At 43.3% G+C, this 20,799-nt stretch overlaps 1 protein-coding gene across 9 annotated transcripts in view; it reads right to left on the reverse strand.

Moving 5' to 3' along the window:
- Positions 1-20,799, reverse strand: part of TENM4 (teneurin transmembrane protein 4) — a 559,913-nt gene that overhangs the window by 322,177 nt on the left and 216,937 nt on the right. For all 9 annotated transcript variants that reach the window (XM_087966004.1, XM_087966003.1, XM_087966002.1 and 6 more), the window contains exon 3: positions 12,709-12,792. The gene's annotated coding sequence lies outside the window, so the exon portion shown is untranslated. The remainder of the gene's footprint in view (positions 1-12,708; positions 12,793-20,799) is intronic.

The raw sequence follows: 20,799 nt of genomic DNA on the forward strand, positions 1-20,799 counted from the left end.
GGCATGAAATCCATTGGATGACTTTGGGTCAATCACTAGGAGATGGTGAGTTCTAGTCCCATCTTAGGCATGAAAGCCAGTTGGTGACTTTGGGCCAATCACCAGGAGACGGAAAGTTCTAGTCTCACCTTAGTTATGAAAGTTTCAAGTCTCAGTGCCTAAATAAAATGGAGGTGTTAGATGGAGAAATGTGGAATTGTTAGGCAATTATAACCTCACAGTATTTGCATCTTATTGGGAAAAAAAGCAAACACAGATATTGTTATCTCTAGAATTTTTCATCACTCAGAAAAGCAAGGAAGGTAGAACATCTTAGGAATTACGTATTCTAAAAGTGGCTTCAGAATTTCTGGAGGGTTTTTTTTGTCATCACAGATCAAATTTACATTTACCTGCAAAGGAAGACCAACCTTTTCCCTAAATAATTGACCATGAAAACGTGAAGGCCTTCTTAGGTGCAGCAACATGAGATTCGTCTTTGATCTTCCAGAGAATCTTGTGTCTTAAACACAAGATCTGCCTTTTAGATAAATTAAGCATTTCGAATGCTGGAACGAAATTGCCTAAATTATTAATAAATATTCATCTGGCAGTGACTCTAATACTTATGCTACTTATTAACAGATTTCTCTCATGCTCTTCATCTGCTTCCAAAGTGTTTTCAAAGAAAATGGCACAATGACAAGCAAAATGCTAGTTTTTAAATAATGTCATGTAACTCTTTCGGGATGCAGTCAAGACCCACATCGAGCTAACATCTTTGGGAGATGTTCTAATCAACACCTACTGTCAGATTACAGGTAGTCCTCAAACTTACGACCACAATTGAGCCCAAAATTTATGCTGCTGACTGTCGTGCCCGTGGTGGAGACTGACTCTGAGGGAGAGGAGGAACAGCCAACAAGGAGTGGAAGTGTGGCTCTGGAGGTTGTGAAGGAGGCTGGGGAAGGGCAGAGGCTGGCTGGGCAGTCAGAGGAGGACCCAGGCCCATCCCCTCCCCATCCTAGGACACGCAGGGAGGAGAGGATAAGGGAGAGACATGGTCTCCTATGGAGGAGAGGGCCTTGATCCTCTTCGTGGGCTGCAGCTGTGACAACTGAATAAGAGGACAGACATGCATATGGGCGAGCGCTGGAAACAAAGCGTGGAAATATCTCTAGTTTATGGTTCCTCTCTGTGTTTGGTGTCCTTCCCAGTGTGTGTTCCGTTATCTGTGGACATCCTCCAGCCCTTATCTTGCCTAGTTTGTGTTGCTCTTTCCCTTTTTCTTGTAACTGTTTGTGTGGGAGTTTTTTGTCTTACGTCAAGGATATTCGGTGCTTGGAAGCAAAGTGAAGGAATAAAAGGGGCTTCACCTGTTTTCTGTAACTGTGTTTGTTTTGTATCCCACCCTGGGTCATCACACTGACTAAGACATTTGTTAAGTGAGTTTTTGCCCCCTTTTGTGACCTTTCTTGCCACAGTCATTAAATGAATCACTGCAGCTGTTAATGTCAGCGTTCCAGAAAACCTCCACTCCAATAAGTAACTCCAAGACAGACAACCTCTCAAAAGTTCTGTTTTATTTGGATAGTAAACTGGCACATCTGGGACATCCCGAACCTGAAAGTTCTGAGTTTCCTTGCAATAAGTAAAAACTACAAATCCACACCTTGCACCCATCATCGCATCACATGCCCCAATCACCATCCTTCCTAACTTGAAACATCCCCTCACCCAGGTGCAGAAATAACATGACCTTGACTTAGAGGAAGAATGCTGTTATGTCTAACCACATATACTCCAAGAAATTCCCCCTCCCATTTTCCCAGGTGTAAGAATGTGGCAGTATGGAAGCATCAGAAGTTAATATGGCTTCCAAAGCTGGCAGGTTAAATTAGTAACGTGGTTGTGAAATGAATCTGGATTCCCCCATTGGTTTTGCTTGTCAGACGGTCGCAAAAGGGGATCGCATGACCACGGGACACCACAACCGTCATAAAATATGAATCACTTTTCCAAACATCTGGATTTTGATTATGTGACCATGGAGATGCTGGTCGTAAGTGTAAGAAATGGTCATTAAGCGGGGTGGGCTGCTACCGGTTTGTACCAGTTCGGGTGAACCGGGTGTTGATTTAACATCTGGTTCGCCAAACCAGTAGTTCTGATGATTGGCTGACCCCGCTCACCCCACCCCGCCCATGGAGGCTCGGGGAGGGCAAAGGGAGGCTCCCGGAGGCTCCAGAAGACCAGAAATGGACCCATTTCCAGCCTCCAGAGGGCCTCTGGATACCGGGGAGGCCCGTTTTCACCCTCCTGGAGGCTTGAGAAAAACCTCCGGAGCCCAGGGAAGGCGAAAAACAGGCCTCCTGGAAGTTTCAGAAGGCCTGAAATGGGCTCATTGCTGGCCTCCAGAGGGCCTCCCGGAAAGCCTCCAGAGCCCGGGGAGGGTGAAAAATGGGCCTCCAGGAGGCTCCGGAAGGCCAGAAATGGATCCATTTCCGGCCTCCAGAGGGCCTCTGGAGACTGGGAAGGCCGTTTTTCGCTCTCCTGGAGGCTTGAGGAAAGCCTCCGGAGCCCAGGGAGTGCGAAAAACAGGCCTCCTGGAAGTTCTGGAAGGCCTGAAATAGGCCTGTTTCTGGCCTCCAGAGGGCCTCCGGAAGCCCAGGGAGAGTAAACCCCGACCCCCTGCCATGATGCAGGAGCCCAACTAGGCCACGTCCACCATGGCTACGCCCACCCAGCAACCAGGCAGAGAACCAGTTGCTAATTTTTTTCAAGCCCACCCCTGGTCATAAGTCACTTTTTCCATTTCACCAAAGAAATGTTTGTAAGTCTAGAACCACCTGTATTTAACAGAGCAATAGAGCAGTTACTCATCACGAATAGAAAAAAAATATTACATTACGTAGCCACATATTTTCGTAAGCACAGTGCTATTTAAATGATATTTTTTTTCTTTGCATGAACACTCTTACACCTGTTTATTTGGGGGTGGTGGTGAAATCCTTCCATTATTAAGCAGCTTATGCAGAGAATTAATTATAGCTGTACGTTTTCCGTTTTATAAGACTCATAGATCAGGATGCAATTATTTAAACTTCATACATGAGAATCCGAAGCTCAGAAATAAATGCTTGGCTCCGAATCCAACTGAGTTTTTGAGATTACCGCAGGGATCTCGTTCCAATTGAAACCACGAAACTAATGCTTTACATCTATCTCCAAAAAAACAATAAAAAATAAAATAAAATTAGGGAGTATGCAAAAAAACACAAAAACCCAGAATTGGTATTAAGATATTCATTGAAATGGGGAAGTTTAGGGTTTAAATGGGTTTTTTTCCCCCTCCCCAACCACAGAATCTTAACAGAATGAATAACTATGAACGTAAGGAAAGAAAATGGGGAGTTATGAAGAAAAATACTGTATCTGTTAAAAAGACAAAAGGAAAACGAAAGAAGACAAATACGTGTAAGTGAATGAAAAACGATATAACATATAATGGGCATAGAAAAAAGGATTGTTGCAAAGAATGAGTTAAAGAAAGCAAGGCACAATTAAGGTTAAGAATGCAGGAAATACGGAGCAATTTTAATCAGAAAAAAAATAGTTTGGTGAAGAAGCGGTGAGTCTCCCACAAAATGAATATTATATTGCAGAATCACAAAAAATAAAGTACAGGTAGTCCTCAACTTAAAACGGTTTGTTTAGTGATTGTTCCAAGTTAGAACGGCACTTATGACCATTTTTCACACTAACGACCATTGTAACATTTCCATGGCCATGTGATCTAAATTCAGATGCTTGGCAACCGGCTCATATTTATGACAGTTATAGTGTCCCAAGGACACATGATCCCCTTTTGTGACCTTCTGACAAACAAAATCAACGGGGAAGCCAGATTCACTTAAAAACCACGTTCCTAACTTAACAACTTAACAACAAAAGATATGTACCAACCAACACATACAATGGAAAGATGGTTTTAGTTGATGTTTTATGTTTGTATTTGTCAATGTTTGTTGTCAAAATAAATAAAGGAACTTTTTAAAAAGAAAAGAAAAAGAAAGGAATAACAAAAACATGAACACCCAAGACCAAAAAAAAAAAAAAAAGCAAATTATAAATGCTGTGAGAATCTTCAGAAATTGCACAGATGGTGCAAACGGAGGAATATGAAAATCTGGATACTGTTTGCTTTTAGAAAGTAGATTGTTTAATGTGTGCGAAGACTACGTGTGTGCACTCGATGAATGGAAGAATGCCACAATTGTTGCCCTACACAAAGATAAAAGCAGCAAGTCTGAATGCAAAAACTACGGGGGAGATGATAATCAAATGTTCCTGGGAATACATTTGGCAGAATGCTGAAAGAAAAGAGTGAAAGAGATGACAATGAGCAACAGTTGTGTGTAGCTGTACCCAAGGCGGGGGGTACACAGCAAAAGGTTTTTCAGCAACTCAGTTGAGAAACAGATCCACAGAACGACGTTTATCGTGACTTTGTTGAGCGAGATAAATGCGGGATAAGATGAAGGGGTTTGCATGATATATTTCGCATGACTATGAAGCTGTAGGTTGTTTGCTGAATGAGATAAGATGTTATGGGAGGAAGGGAGAAATTAAAAGTTCTTCAAACAATTTGACATTATCCAGGGAAGAGTGTCTTCTGGCAACTTTTATTTAATGTATGTATGGTCGTTTGCATGCTTGGGGTGAGGTTTTAGTGCGGGTTGATTTAAGATGTGGATATGTGTATATTTTTGCGTTCAGATGCCATCTTGAGAAGCTGGAAGATTTGCAGAAATTGTTGGAAAGAGCAACTTGCATCTAATGTCTGATCTGAGAAATAAGGTTTTGTAGAATGGAATGGAATGGAATGGAATGAAATGGAAGAGAAGATAAGATAAGATAAGATAAGATAAGATAAGATAAGATAAGATAAGAGAAGAGAAGAGAAGAGAAGAGAAGAGAAGAGAAGAGAAGAGAATTCTTTTATTGGCCAAGTGTGGTTGGACACACAAGGAATTTGTCTTGATGCAAATGCTCTCAGTGTACATAAAAAGAAAAGAGACATTTGTCAAGAGTCAAGAATCATAAGGTACAACACTTAATGATAGTCATAGGGTACAATAAGCCATCAAACCATACTAGGAAACAGTCCATATAAATCATAAGGATACAAGCGACAAAGTTACAGTCCTACAATCACAAGTGGGAGGGGATGGGTGATAAGGAGTGATGGGAAGATTAATAGTAATAGTAGTGCAGACTTTGTAAATAGTTGGACATTTTTGTAAATATTATATTTTTCAAAGGCAAGTCTGAATGGGCTATAAACAATGGCTGAACTATTTCTGGAAAACCTTGTTCAATTTTTTTCAGCAGGTTCTGACCAGTTCTGGAGAACCTGTAGCGGAAATTTTGAGTAGTTCGGAGAACTGGCAAATCCCGCCTCTGACTGGCCCCGCCTCATCTATTCTCCGCCTCCCATTGAGTCCCAGCTAATTGGCTGGGTCTTCTTTGGTTGCCCTGCGCAGAAGAATGGAGCTGGAAAGCAGGTTAGTAGGGTGGGGGAAGGGAATGGGGATTTTGCATTAAGCTTCCCCTGCCACGCCCACCGAGCCACGCCCACAGAACCGGTAGTAAATTTTTTTGAATCCCACCACTGTGCCTATCCGTTGCAGAACAAACATTGAGAAGCACTGAACAGCTGATCAGCATGCACAATTCCCCTTCTTTGTGATTGATTTATTTCAGTACCCTTTTTCTCAATGATCTTAAAACATAATTTTAGCCCCAGTAACCCAGAATGCAAGATATAAAATAACGATGCACGGGGAAAAAAAAAAAAAACTCTGCTTTTTCATCCCCATCAAAAATTATATCCAGATTAACATTTTCGTAAATGGAATCAGCTCCGAATGAACGAGATTGGAAGCGCGTTCATCATCAGGTTGCGGGGGGAAAGGGAATTAATTAAAAGAGACTGACAGATGCAAACAGTCAGAGCCACACCGGGTTCAAACTCGCGCTAACCTCCATTGTGTCTTCACACACCTTGCGCCAGCAGCCCGGAGTGCATGAATATTCAACACCATCGCCGCGTCTCCTTCTCCCATTCCTGTTGTTTTGGCTTCTCTGCAAACTTGGAAGCCTCACCACTTCCCATCCGTTACTGTCTAATTAGAAAAGTGCCAATTAAATCAAATTTCAGTGCTGGGCCGGGTCCAAATCTCAGGCGTTGAACCAGGGGAAGGAAGGCTGTCTGAATTGCTCCCTGGGCACATACGCCTTTCTCTCCCCGTGGGGCTCAGCAGGCACCCAAGGATCCAATCTGCGGCTATTTACTCTCTGCCAGGATATTGTGGCTGTCGGAGTTGCAAAAACCTGACAGGGCAAAATCCCCGTTTGCTCTTGGTGGCGGGAGTTCAGATCTGAGGTCCCAGTTCTTATCATTCAACCATTAAAAAAAAATGTGCTTTTTTTTTTTTTTAAAAAAAAAGGAAAGCAAGCCCAGCTATGCTAATCCCTGCAAGCCAGTTAATTTAGCCTTTACAAAGCCGTGTGTATTAATAACACGCTTTTAATTAGGATTGAACCTTAATGGACAGGGGTTACAGGACTAACTTTACAAGCAAAAAAATAATAATCTCCGTTTGATTCCTAGTATATCCAGGGATAAAATGATGTTGCACAGCAGCAACAAGAAAGAAATATTCAGGCCGAAGAACCTCAAGATAGGTAGTCCTTGACATACAACCGCAATTTGGATGGATTTCCATTGCTAAGGAAGGCGTTCTTAAGTGAATTGCACCCAGTTTTATTCTCCATTTTTGCCAGTTTGGTTACCTCTTTTTGTGTCTATGGAGATTCTCCATCATCCAGGTCATGGTTGTCCCAAAGGTTTTTTTTTTTTTAAAGAGGCAACTGGATTTTTTGTTTTTGTTTTTCCTTGAAGAGGTTTCTCTTCTCATCCAAGAAGGTTCTTCAATTCTGACTGGTTGGTGGGGAACTGAAGGATTTATACTCCTTGCAGACAGCTGGTCATTTGCATGTTTTTTAGAGGATCGTTTAGGCCACTTGGAGGTTTATCTGTGTCCTCAGGGTCACCTGAATAGTGCAGATGGGTGTGGAACCTTCTTGGCCTCCAAGTGGCCTCAACAACTCTCAGAGAGAGTACTAACGAACAGATGACTGCAAGGAATATAAATCGTTCCATTCTCTACCATTCAGTTAGAACTGAAGAAGCTTCTTGGATGAGAAGCAAAATATCTTCAAAGAAAAATGAGAAAATCCAGTTGCCTCTTGAAAAAAAAAAAGCACCTTGGGTGTTTTTGCCAAGCTTCTTCAGTAAAACCCTGCGGTTGTTAAGTGAATCACACGGTTGTTATCCAAATCCAGCTTCCCCCGTTGACTTTGCTTGTTAAAAGCCAGCTGGGAAAGTCAAAAACGGCATTCATTAGACCCCGGATGTCATCATAAATAGATGCGGGTTGCCAAGAGGCTGAATTTTGAACATGTGGAGATGCTGGAATGGTCACAAGAGCGAGGATCGGTCGCAAGTCATTTTTTTCAGAGCCGTTATCATTTTTGACTGCTTGATAAATGAATGGGTGTGATTGGGTGTGGTTCACTTAAAAATGGAAATTTGGTTCCAGTTGTGATTGAAAGTCAAAGTAACTGTATACATAGAGGCTCGGTGTCAGCCTTCAAGATTCCTTTCCTTTCCTTCGCTTCTTTCGGCTGCCATAGTAACGGGGTGGTGGTAAAATAATTGGGCTTTGGGGGTGTGGGAAGTGTGCTGGAGGTTTAGAGAATGAAATGTATAAACTGGGGGAAAAGTTTCTTGTTTATGCTTACTTGCTGTGCTATGCGCAGGCGCAACTCTTTACCAAACCAGGCCCAGGTCAATGGTCAGATGTCTGCATCACCACCTGAAGATGTCCCACATGACATTATATACAATATTAATTGGAGGGACAGTTTGAACTCTTGCGGGTGGGAATGTTGCCATCACTTTGTATATGTGATTTTTGTGCGCAATTCCTCAGATTCAGGATTCCTTTGATGCTACCACTTAATTTCCAGTAAAAGATATCTTTTCTCTAATGAATGGGGTCTAACTGTTTCTTTCTTGGATTTTGAATGGAGCACCACCTGACATTATTCTGAATCTGAGGAACTGCACGCGAAAATCACATATACAAAGTGATGGCAACGTTCCCACCCACAATAGTTCAGACTGTTCAAATAAACCGACCCTCCGTTTATTTGTAGGGCTACCAGATCAGACCACTAGAGGGCAGCAAATATTGAAAACAGAATTATTCTGACCCCTTGTGGTCATTCCAGAGCACGCACCCGAAGTCTGATTTTGGTATTAATGCCATTTCTGATCTTCAGTGGTTCTTTGTGAGTTTATCCTGGCTGAAGTCTCCAAAGACGCTACAAGACACATGAGCTTCACTCAGCACAGCTATGCTGTGTCAACTTGTAAAGCATTCCTGGCTTGCTCTCGAGTTGCCATAAGAAGCGGGGGGGGGGGGAAGATCTGATGGAGCAGTTGGGCTGCTATGACCAGAAGCATATTCCATGCATACCTTTCTCCAGATTGTGTCCCGGGTTACTAGAGCCAGCCGGAGAGGCGTGTTGTCTACAGCCCACAAAAATGCTCTGATGGAGAATGTGATTTATGACACACCCTGGGAGGACGAGGGAAACAGGGTCATAGGTGGGCAGTAAATCACATAGGGCGGAGCTGACTGCCCTTGGGAAAAGTGCCCAAGTGTTGCTCCTAATAAATAATTGGATTTCTTTCGAAACTTGGCTCGAGGCTCACGAATTAATTAGGGCATCTGTCGGAACCCTGACATGCTTCCTGGGAACCATGGAATGTGTAATCCAACCTAGCTAGGAAGCACCCAGTTGGAGGCAGCTCCTCCAGATGTTCACCCTCCCTCAAACATGGATGGTGCTACTACACCCAGGATCTCACAATTGTCATTTACTACCTCAGGCTAGTAATACTCAGTTATTTTCCAATTTAATTCACTAACATTTGTCAAAATACTGAGATTCTCTTTGGAGGGATGGCTCTGTAGCATCAAAGCACATTATTATCTGTAGGTGGAAAAACAGTATTTTGTACCAGCGAGCGTACCCAGATAACTATTGGTCACTTTTCATTAAAATCAGGTGACAAGATGTAGTTGAGATGTGCCTTGCCTTCATTTATGTTCAACTTTTTTTAATCTTTCTTCTTCTTTTCACTCCCCCCCCCTCAAATCGAAACAGCCGTAATAGCTGGAAATCTATCTCAGCATCAATCACCTCTATCAATTCTTGGCTAGGTGGGGGGAAAAAAAACATATCGTCTTATTTTATTGTCACTACATTAAGAGAACTGCCAGAAAGTGACAAAAAAAAAGATGCAGGGATAATGCAGTCAAGCGTCGGATAGGATGGAGGAGAAGGTCACACGGACACACACACACACACACACACGGACACACACAGACACACATGGACACACAACCACACTCACATGAGATACAGATACCGTGTTTCCCTGAAATTATGACCTACCCTGAAAGTAAGTCCTAGCTTGATTTTTACATGTGCGCCCAAAATAAGCCCTAATTAAGATCCCGCCCACTCCAGAATGGACAGATAAAAATTAAGCTAGGGTGAGGATGGGAGAGGTGAAGCTGCCCTACTACTTAGCTTTGGACAGGTGTAGCCAGGCCTCGCACCCCCAGACACCTGCCTTGCCGGCCCATTTCTTCTGCAGCCGGCAACGCTGTCAAGGCTTTCCTGAAGGCCTCTGGAGCTGATAACAAAGCTCTGGATCGATCCTGAGCTCCATTATCTCCTGCAGAGGCCTTCAGGAAAGCCTTGCCGGCCGCAGAAGAAGTTCCTGAAGGCCTCTGACAGCGAAAAGGAGGCCGGGGGCGATGCGTGCAAGTGAGGTTAGTCAGTGGATGACATTCCCCGAAAATAAGACCTGGTGCCTTTTTTTCGGTGGCAAACAAAATATAAGACAAGGTCTTATTTTCGGGGAAACACAGTAGTCCTCGACTTACGACCACGGTTGAGCCCAAAATTTCTGTGGAGAAGTGAGGCAGTGGTTAAGTGAGTTTCGCTCCGTTTCACAACCTCTCTTGCCGCCGCCGTTCAGTGAATCGTTGTAGCTGTTTTAAGTTGGTAACACGGTCGTTAAGCGAATCTGGTCTTCCCCGTTGACTTTGCTTGTCAGAAGGTCGCAAAAGGGGATTCTGTGTCCCCAGGACTGCAACCTTCATAAATACGGTGCTTGCCTAAGTGCTTAAATTTGGATCACGTCACCATGGGGATGCTGCAACGGCTGTTGAAAAACAATCATAAGTCACTTTTTTTTCCCTGTGCTGTTGCAACTCCAAATGGATGCTAAACGAACGGTTGTAAGTCAAGGACTACCTGTACAACCTCCACTCAGTCGTTCATGGGGTGCAAGGGGATGCACCAATGGGATGCTGTGGGCATGGCTTGCCCATCCTGGTCTACCTCAAAGCAGAACCAAGAAAGGTTCTCATATAGAAACTACCTTTTTGAATCAGAAAGAAGGAATAGCAATAGCCTTTAGACTTATATACCGCTTCACAGTGCTTTTACAGCCCTCTCTAAGCGGTTTACAGTCAGAATCTTGCCCCTAACAATCTGGTTCCTCGTTTTAACCAACCTTGGAAGGATGGAAGTCAACCCTGAGTGGGTCAGGATCGAACTGCTGGCAGTAGACAGAGATTGTCTGCACTACGGCATTCTAACCACGGCACCACCATGTCTCCTTCCTTCCCTCCCTCCCTCCCTCCCTTCCTTCCTCCCTCCCTCCCTCCTTCCCTCCCTCTCTAAGCGGTTTACAGAGTCAGCCTTTTGTCCCAACAATCTGGGTCCTCATTATACAGATCTTGGAAAGATGGAAGGCTGAGTCAACCTTGAGCCAGTCAGGATTGAACTGCTGGCAGTGAGCAGAGTCAGCCTACAATACTGCATTCTAACCACCATGGTTCCTTCCTTCCTTCCTTCCTTCCTTCCTTCCTTCCTTCCTTCCTTCCTTCCTTCCTTCCTTCCTCCCTCCCTCCCTCCCTCCCTTCCTTCCTTTTATCCATCCATCCATCCTCCCTCCCTCCCTCTGCAATAGCACTAAGACTTATATACTGCTTCACAGTGGTTTTACAGCCCTCTCTAAGCAGTTTACAGAGTCAGCCTCTTGTCCTCCCAACAATCTGGGTCCTCATTTTACCCACCTTGGAAGGACGGAAGGCTGAGTCAACCTTGAGCCTGGATGAGATTTGATCTGCCAAATTGCAGACAGCCAGCAGTCAGCAGAAGTAGTCTGCAGTACTGCACTCTAACCACAGCGCCACCGCAGCTCATAGGAAGAAAGGAGGCTGAGAGGAAGGAGACTGTCCACGGAATTCTGGGAGTTGAAGTCCAGAAATCTTAGAAGTGGCCAACACTGTTCTGCACAAAAAGGCTGCACACCCATTTGCAGTATTCAGATGGCCCTGAGGGCACAGATAAACCTCCAAGCGGCCCCAGTGACTCTCAGAGAGAGTACTAACAACCAGAGGACTGCAAAGCATATAAACCCTTCTGTTCTCCACCATTCACTCAGAACTGAAGAAGCCTCTGAGATGAGAAGCAAAACGTCTTCAAGGAGAAACAAAGAAAGCCCAGTTGCCTCTTGAAAAAACACCTGTCATGGCCCTGTCGGAGTCCGAATCCGAGGAGGAAGCCGAGCAGCTGACAGGGAGTGGGAGTGTGGCTCCGTTGGCTGTGGGGGAAACTGGGGAAGGGCAAAGTCCGGCTGGACAGAGCTGGGGAGAGGTAGAACAAGGGAGAGAGAATTCAGAGGAAGACCCTGGCCTACCCCCTCTTCATACAAGGGCACGCAGGGAGGAATGGAGGAGGGAGCAAGGTGAGTTTCATGGCTTACGGGGGAGGAAAGGGCCCTGATTCCCTTCATTAGCCACAGCTAGGAAGAGAATTTAAAAGAGATGCACGCTGAGTGCGGCAGCTACTGGGAGCAAACATGAGTTTATCTTGTGTTGACTTTGGTTATCTGTGTTCCTGGCATCCTTCCAACCATGTTGAGTTATTGCCATGCCTTCAGGTCTGGAATTCTTGCTCCTGCCCTGCTGGACTAATTACCTCATTTTGCCTTGCTTGGACTTATAGTTACAGTTTTTGTTGACCTTGTTTTGGACTTGATTCTTTCAAGCCAAAAGCTGTTCCTGGGAGAGTTTTTCTCCAGGACATTGGGGGGCAAAGTTGGAGCTAATAAAGGGACTCTTATTGATTATCTGACTGTGTTGCCTTTGTGCCACGCCCCTCTGGGTCATCCCAGCACCTTTGAGATTTTTATAAAGCTTTGCAGGCTGACGGGGAAGATGTTCATGCTGCAATCAGCCACTGAAAAGGCAGATGTTTACCCATAATCCTCAATGGAAGACAAAGAAGCACTGAAGCACGGGAGGGTAGGAAGGCCTGCACCTTACCACAGCCTACAGAAGTAAAATATCATCTTTATGCAATGCTCAGCAGCTCCTCCCTTATTGCTGGTGGTAATTCCAAAATCCCAGGTAGAGATAAGGATTCCTTTTTGAGGCAGTGTGAACCACTCTTATCAAAAGCCTTCTAGAACAACATTAATATCCAGAGAGGGAGAAGAAGGTGCTTTACCTGTTGGAAGTATCTAAGAATAATCCATCAAATGGTGCTTGAAGTCGGCAGTCCCATCCTGGATATGTTCTACTTCCACTTTACCTGTGGAAAAAAAGAATAACTGAATAAGTACCAGTCCTTCTTTTGATGAAATATGGAATAATCATCATCTTTTAACGACCCCACAATCCCTTGCCGGGTGGAGTTTGGGCAACTAAGTGGAGCAAGCAGAGTATTTAATGGCCGGATCCCCTTCCTGTCGCCAACGTGGAGTTTTGTTCAGCAGGTTATATTCTCATTGTGCCCAAAGAGGGAAATATCTGCCTCTACCTAGGATCGAACTCACAGCCTCCTGATTGTGAGGCGAGAGCTACACCACTGAAATATGGAATAACAATAACAAGAAAATATCAGCAGCCTTTGACTTGCCACTTATAGATGAGCCCAAAAATGTCTGTTGCTAAATGAGACAGTTGTTAAGTGAGCTTTTTAAATATGCCACTGTCTTGCTATCCAAAGCAACTCCAGATAAAGTCTAGATATTAATGGATGAAAAAAAAAATCATTGAATATCTACAATCTGGACATATTCAAAATATTGGGCTGTTTTTTTGGGAGGGTGGAATCTCGATGCAGCCTTCTTGCTTTGATATTTCCGTACTGCTGGACATTGGTATGGAAATAGGTAGAGTTTAATAAACGCATTAAAACAATGCTTAATATTGACTCTAAAAGTTCATTCTTGTTCTTGGAAGCATAAACATAATGTTTCTTTTCTCCATGTGGACTGGAAAAATCAAAGCAATTGTGACAACATGACTTCCATAACTGGGGGGGGGGGATTCTGATTTTTAACTTCTATTTAAATAGAAACCAGAAAAGGCAGAAACCAGAAAAGGCAAACTTTACACGTTAATTGAGAGCAATTCTGAATACACTTGCTGATTTTTCAAAAAAAGATTAAGTGAAGCTGATATATTAGGCCAGGTTCGCACAACAACATTATTAACTATGTTTTTAAAATCACTGTTCAATAAAACACAAATGGGTTAAGTTTATGGGCTGAACTATTCTGGGGGATTTTTAAAGCGTTATTGCAACATGGGTTCAACTGCCCCCGCCCAGGGGTGGGATTCAAAATTTTTAACAACTGGTTCTGTGGGCGTGGCTTAGTTGGTGGGCGTGGCTTGATGGTCATGATATTGGCTGGCCGTGGCCAACTCAATATCACTCACATCGAGGCACGCATCTCCTCGCCTGGCCTCTTGGGACTGTGGAGATACCGCAACAGTCGTAAGTGGAAAAACGGTCATAAGTCACTTTTTTCAGTGCCATTGTAACTTTGAATGGTCACTCCACATGAGCAAAGTACCAGCAAAGGAGGGTAAAAAAAAAACTCCAGAGAAGTTCCTGAGACAGGAAGTCTAGTCCTGCCAAGAATGTAATAAGGGTTAATGGAGAGGCAGTTTCTGTAAGCAACACCAGAATGTTTCCTTCCTGCCTTCCTTACAGGATTAGCCCAGTAATTTCTTCTAACAACCAGTTCTCCGAACTGCTTAGAATGTTAACAACCGGTTCTAGCGAATAGGTGCGAACTGGTAGAATCCCATCCCTTCCTCTGCCCCTCCCAAATAAAATTAATAATTTCATTGGGATTAAGATTGGACAAAAATAAATACATGACCTACTAAAACAACCTTTCTCAATGTTTTTAGCCTGGAGGAACTCTTGATATAATTTTCAGTTCTCATGCAGCTCCTTGTGTAAAAATGGCAAAGTAAACAAAAACTTCAGAAAGCAATTCACTTCTAACCGACACAATCCGTGTTTTACAAGCTTTACAACAAGCGCAAAGCGGCAGGTGAACAGCTGGGTTGTGACATGCAACAATCCCACCACTGTGCTGGTTTTGCACAGATTGTGAACTAAAAAAAAACCTTCCTACCTTCCTCCCATCTTCTTTTCCTTCCTTCCTTCCTTCCTTCCTTCCTTCCTTCCTTCCTTCCTTCCTTCCTTCCTTCCTTCCTTCCTTCCCTCCCTCCTTCCTTCCTTCCTTCCTTCCTTCCTTCCTCCCTCCCATCTCCCTCCTTGTTTCCTTCCTCCCATCTCCTTTTCCTTCCTTCCTTCCTCCCTCCCTCCCTCCTTCCCTTTCCTTTTTCTTCCTTCCCTATCTTTCTTTCTCTTTCCTTCTCCTTCCTTCCTTTCCTTCTCCTTCCTTCCTTCCTTCCTTCCTTCCTTCCTTCCTTCTTCCTTCCTTCTTTTCTTGTCTTTCTTTCTTTCTTTCTTTCTTTCTTTCTTTCTTTCTTTCTTTCTTTCTTTCTTTCTTTCTTTCTTTCTTTCTTTTTTCTCCTCCTCCCTCCCTCCCTCCCTTTCTTTTTCCTTTCTTTCCTATCTGTCTGTCTTTCTTTTCTTTCTTTTCTTTCTTTTCTTTCTTTCTTTCTTTCTTTCTTTCTTTCTTTCTTTCTTTCTTTCTTTCTTTCTTTCTTTCTTTCTTTCTTTCTCTTTCCTTCTCCTTCCTTTCTTTCCTTCTCCTTCCTTTCTTTCCTTCTCCTTCCTTCCTTCCCTGTCTGTCTTCCTTCCTTTCTTTCTCTTTCCTTCATTCTTTTCTCTCCTACTTTCTTATTCTTTCCTTCCTTCTTTTCTCTTTCGGTATCTTATTTCTTTCTTTCTCTCTCTCTCCCTCCTTCCTTCCCTCCTCCCTCCCTCCCTCCCTTCCTCAGCTGAGAAACACTGTTTTAAAAACAAGCTAAATTTAATCCTATGTTCTTGATATAAGCTTTGTTTTATCAGCATATTGGTACAATGAATATCTTTTAGCTCTCTCTTACCACCCAGAAAACCTTCTCCATTAGAGTACGCTAAGAATGTAAAAAGAATCAATAAAAATAAAGAACTTTTTCAACACATCCTGTTCCAGCCACACACCCTTGAAATGCCACCCTGGAAGTCCCCATCAACCAGCAGAAAAGTATCACTCTGTGACTGGGGGATGATATAATTGCCTGCATTATCCTGATCATTTAAAAATAATCCTCATGTCCCCTCCGAATTCGCAATTCCCAGTTTGACCCACACCTTCAGCGATAACAACCAGGGGTGGGCTTCAAAAATCTTAGCAAAGGATTGTCTGCCCGGTTGCTGGGTGGGTGTGGCCAGGGGTGGGATTCAAATTTTTTTAACAACCGGTTCTGTGGGCGTGGCTTAGGTGGTGGGCATGGCTTGGTGATCATGTGACTGGCTGGGCGTGGCCAATTCAACATCACTCACATCGAGGCACGCATCTCCTCGCCTGGCCTCTCGTGACTGTGGGGATGCTGCAACAGTCGTAAGTGTGAAAAATGGTCATAAGTCACTTTTTTCAGTGCCATTGTAACTTTGAATGGTCCCTCCACACAAGCAAAGTACCAGCAAAGGAGGAGAAATAACTCCAGAGACGTTCCTGAGACAGGAAGTCTAGTCCTGCCAAGAATGTAATAAGGGTTAACGGAGAGGCAGTTTCTGTAAGCAACACCAGAATGTTTCCTTCCTGCCTTCCTTACAGGATTAGCCCAGTAATTTGTTCTAACAACCGGTTCTCCGAACTTCTTGGTGTGGCCATGGTGGGCGTGGCTTAGTCGGCCTCTTGCACCACGGTGGTGGTGGGGCATTTTTGCCCTTCCCAGGTTCCGGAGGCTTTCCTTGAAACCTCCAGGAGGGCAAAAAGGACCTCCCCGGACTCTGGAGGCTCTCTGGAAGCCAGAAACAGGCCCATTTCTGGGCTTCCCAAACTTCCGGGAGGCCTGTTTTTCACCCTTCCCCCTCTCGAGACCCCACGTGGCCCATTTTGGATGCAGGTAAGTGCAGGGCTCAGGGAGGGTGAAAAACGGGCCTCCCGGAAGTTTAGGAAGGATGGAAATGGGCCCGTTTCTGGTTTCCAGAGAGCCTTCGGAGCAGGCAGGCCATTTTCACCCTCCCGGAGGCTCAAGGAAACCCTCCGGAGCCCGCGTAGGGCAAAAACACACACACACACCCCACCACTGTGGTGCAGAAGGCTGACTAGGCCACGCCTACCATGCCACGCCCATCCAGCAACGGGACAGAGAATCCTTGCTAAAATTTTTGAAGCTGACCCCTGTATACAGGTTTCCCTATGGTGAGCTGTCAACTTTTTACCTTGAAGAAAAATCTGCCTTTAAACTCTTTGTAATCGATAGGAGTATGGGAAAGAGAACATTCTTACAACTAGCAAAATTTCAGAAACTCTTAAGATTCTGGTTTTAAGATTGGTCACTTGGAAATTAGAGGACATCATCAATCCGTGGAGGTAAGAGAAAATAAAGAAACGACACTTTGATAGGTTTGAAAATCGAAAGGCTGACTATTAGAGAGTTCTTTAAGAAAGCGCCATCAATTAAGCACAAATAACTGATTCCAAATCTATTCACTGTGTAATTTGCACCATACTGGGTACAACGTAATTAGCAAATGCACGGCTATAATTTTGGCAGAACAACCAGGGTGTCCTAACAAGAGGGGGGAGAAACTTGATGCCATGAGCCAAGATTACATCATGATCATCATCATTATCTTGAAGCAGAAGAACTACTTGTGATGCATGAAAATTTCATCAAGAAATGTGTTGAAAATGGAAGCTCCAACAACACCCGAAGTAAAATCTTTAGCAGAGACATTAAAAAAATGGCATTTGCATTGTTACAATTAACGCTTTCCCAAATCGAATGCATCCAGCAATATTAATAACAGGAACTGTGACATTCAAATAGTCATAAATCATTACAGAGTATAATGCAAACTTTTTGAAGAAGCCTTATCAAAAACTAATTTTGCATGACTCTGGAACATCTTTATTCTTGCTATATTTTTCCTCCCTTATTTGTAAGCACAGGTTACAAATTCACTTATGGCCACAATTCAGCCCCAAAATTCTGTTGTCAAGTGAAACACTTTTTAATTGAGTTTTGCCCCATTTTACAACCTCACACAGTTGTTAAGTGAATCACTGCTGTTGGTAAGTGAGTAACCCGGTTGTTAAGTGAATCTGGCTTCCCCGTTGACTTTGCTTGTGAGAAGGTTGCAAAAGGGGATCATGTGACCTTGGGACACGGCAGCGGTCGTAAGTATAAACCAGCATCTGAATTTGGATCATGTGATCGTGAGGACGCTGCAAAGGTCGTAACTGTGAAAAATGGACATAAGTCACATTTTTCAGGGCCATTGTAACTTTGAACGATCACTAAATGAAGAATGATGACCAATGGAGTTCAACTCCCAGAATTCCCCAGTCAGCATTCTGGGAGTTGGTTCCACCCACGCTGTCCGGGAATGCTGGGAGTTGAAGTCCACCCATCTTAAAGGTGCATGTTTTAGACGCAGGCTACAAACAACTAAAAGGTTTTTACAGACCAGGATTTCATCTATATACAAATACCTCTCATGCGTCATGACAAAATCTCCAGAACCGTAAAGCCTACAAACTTGAAATTTGGCACGTATGTTCCTCTTGGCTTCTAAGTGGTCACTAAGAAAGGATTTTTCAAAATGACCATCAGAGCATTAGTATTTCCTATATTATTACTATTAACACGCTCTGATGCTAAGGAGTTCTGCTCTCCCTCCCCACCTGAAAAGAAATCTGTTCCAAATGCAAAACACAAGCAGAGGAGAGGAGTTTCAGTTTCAGTTTTAATTTCACAGCACCAAGCAGCTTTAGTACAGAACACTTGAGCTAAGCCACGCCCAGGCTCCTTACTGTTTCTTGCTCACACAGCAAATACTGTTTCAGTTTCCAAACAGCCCTCAACTCTCACATACTGACAGGACGCTAGCCAGATGAATACTGATGGATGCTGGTAGGCAGAGGCAGAATTTTTTCCCCTTATTTTCCTCCCCAAAAACATAGTTTCGTAGCGAAGCACGGGTATCGAGCGAGTCTTTATTTTACAGAAGGACAAAAAGAAAAGATTTGCCCGCTACTTCATTAGAACTTCTCTAGGCACTAACTCTACAGTGCTGTATGTAACGTTTGACTTTAAATAATGAAATGGTGGGTGGGGGAATTTTAATGTATCTCGAGGAGATCTGAAAGCTTACGCTCTAATCCTCAACAAATTGACAGGATCTTTAGTCTGGGAGATGCAAATTGAATAAAAGCGGTCCTTTCTTGATTCCTTTTAAAGCTAGCCCCCACCTTCTGCAATTAATTTTCCTGCAGGGTAAAAAGTAAAAGAGGAGGAAGAACAAGGAAAAAAAGAAAGGAGGGAAAATTCACATTACTGTTGTTTTCCCAATGCTCCATCCAGGTCTTATTTTTGACCTGAGCCAATTAGATTCCTCCTGTGTTAGTAATTCCAGCTGCTAAGCAACTATTTTGTTTTTTTTAAAATCGTATGTATGTATGTATGTATGTATATATGTATGTATGTATGTATGTATGTATGTATGTATGTATGTATGTATATGTTTTCTGAGGTTTTCACGGGTATTTGTATGTGGATCCTTGGTTATTCGGGTTTTCTCCCGCGTAAAATTGGAACCAATTTTACGCGGGAGAAAACCCGAATAACCAAAGATAGATAGATAGATAGATAGATAGATAGATAGATAGATAGATAGATAGATAGATAGATAGATAGATAGATATATGTATGGCATTCAGCTTTGTTCGGGTATTTTCCCACGTGATTGTAGTTGTGCTTTTAAAGTTGTAGCAACGTTTCGGCAGAATCTCATCTGCCATCATCATTCTGCCGAAACGTTGCTACAACTTTAAAAGCACAACTATAATGATGTGGGAAAATACCCGAACAAAGCTGAATACCATACATACATACATACATACATACATACATACATACATACATACATGTTTTCTTAAGTTTTCACGGGTACTTACATCTATGGTATTCAGCTTTGTATATATATATTTCTCTCTCTTTGCATTTAATTTCTTTCAGCAGTGTTTAAACGCTTTGATCATTCTTATCTCAATGGAAGGATGTGAAAAAGCTGCGAGCTTTCTTTTGGGCTCGGATGCTTCCTTATCTAATTTAAAACTTTGATTTTTCTTTCTTTCTTTTTAGCTCATTGTCTTCCGAAAGACCATCCTTCCCTGGAACACACAAATTCGTGTTTTTCCCCCCCTCTTTCTTTGAAGAGTGGAAGCATATAGATCTCACCTAGGACTTCAAAGGACAGATAAGAGCAGCAAAGGAGAATATAATTCCTATCTGTGTGGGCTTAATATCTGGCACATGCATGCCCTTTTTTTTTTTTTTAACTGGATCCAGTCTGAAGATTCTCGGTCCAGTTTTTATGAAGCAGAAATTATCGTGGCTAATTTCTGAAATAGGGGAATAGGGATTCTTGCTTTGAGTCAAACTGAAAACTGGGTATGGATTTCCTTTTGGAACGATAATGTTTGGATCTGCTTTTCTAAGTTTGTGCTGTAACATGAGGTAGAAATTCAGGCTCCCATACCTCCTCTCATTTTCATCCCCAAATCCCACCTTTTTCCCAAAAGGGATGCAAACTCTATGAAATCTAACCATATAGTTAGTCCTTGACTTATGACCATAATTAATCCAAAGATTTTCCATTGCTAAGCCAGAGGTGGTCTTCAGCAGGTTCTGAGCAGGTTCTGGAGAACTGGTAGCGGAAATTTTGAGTAGTTCGGAGATCCGGCAAATCCCACCTCTGACTGGCCCCGCCCCCATCTATTCTCTTTCTCCCAATAAGTCCCAGTTGATCGGCTGGATCTTCTTTTGTTGCCCTGCACAGGAGAATGGAGCTGGAAAGCAGGTTATTGGGGTGAGGAGGGAATGCGGATTTTGTAGTATCCTTTCTCAGCCACGCCCACCAAGCCACGCCCACCAAGCCATACCACGCCCACCAAGCCACGAGATAAAAGTGCCTCATTTAATCGAGCAGAATTCCCACTAACGGGACACTTACAATTTGATTTTTATTATCTAGGTACAGCTGCTAGAATTCTGTCATGTTTTATTAACCTAAAGATTACCCACAATCTTGAATTGGGTATGTCTAGTTCTGTGACGGCGAACCTATGGCACGTGTGCCATATGTGGCACGCAGAGCCATTTGTGCCGGCAC

Source organism: Notechis scutatus, chromosome 5 (genome assembly GCF_049901735.1).
Source record: "Notechis scutatus isolate UNSWTSFEM ecotype Mainland chromosome 5, rNotScu1.2, whole genome shotgun sequence".
Lineage (NCBI taxonomy): Eukaryota > Metazoa > Chordata > Lepidosauria > Squamata > Elapidae > Notechis > Notechis scutatus.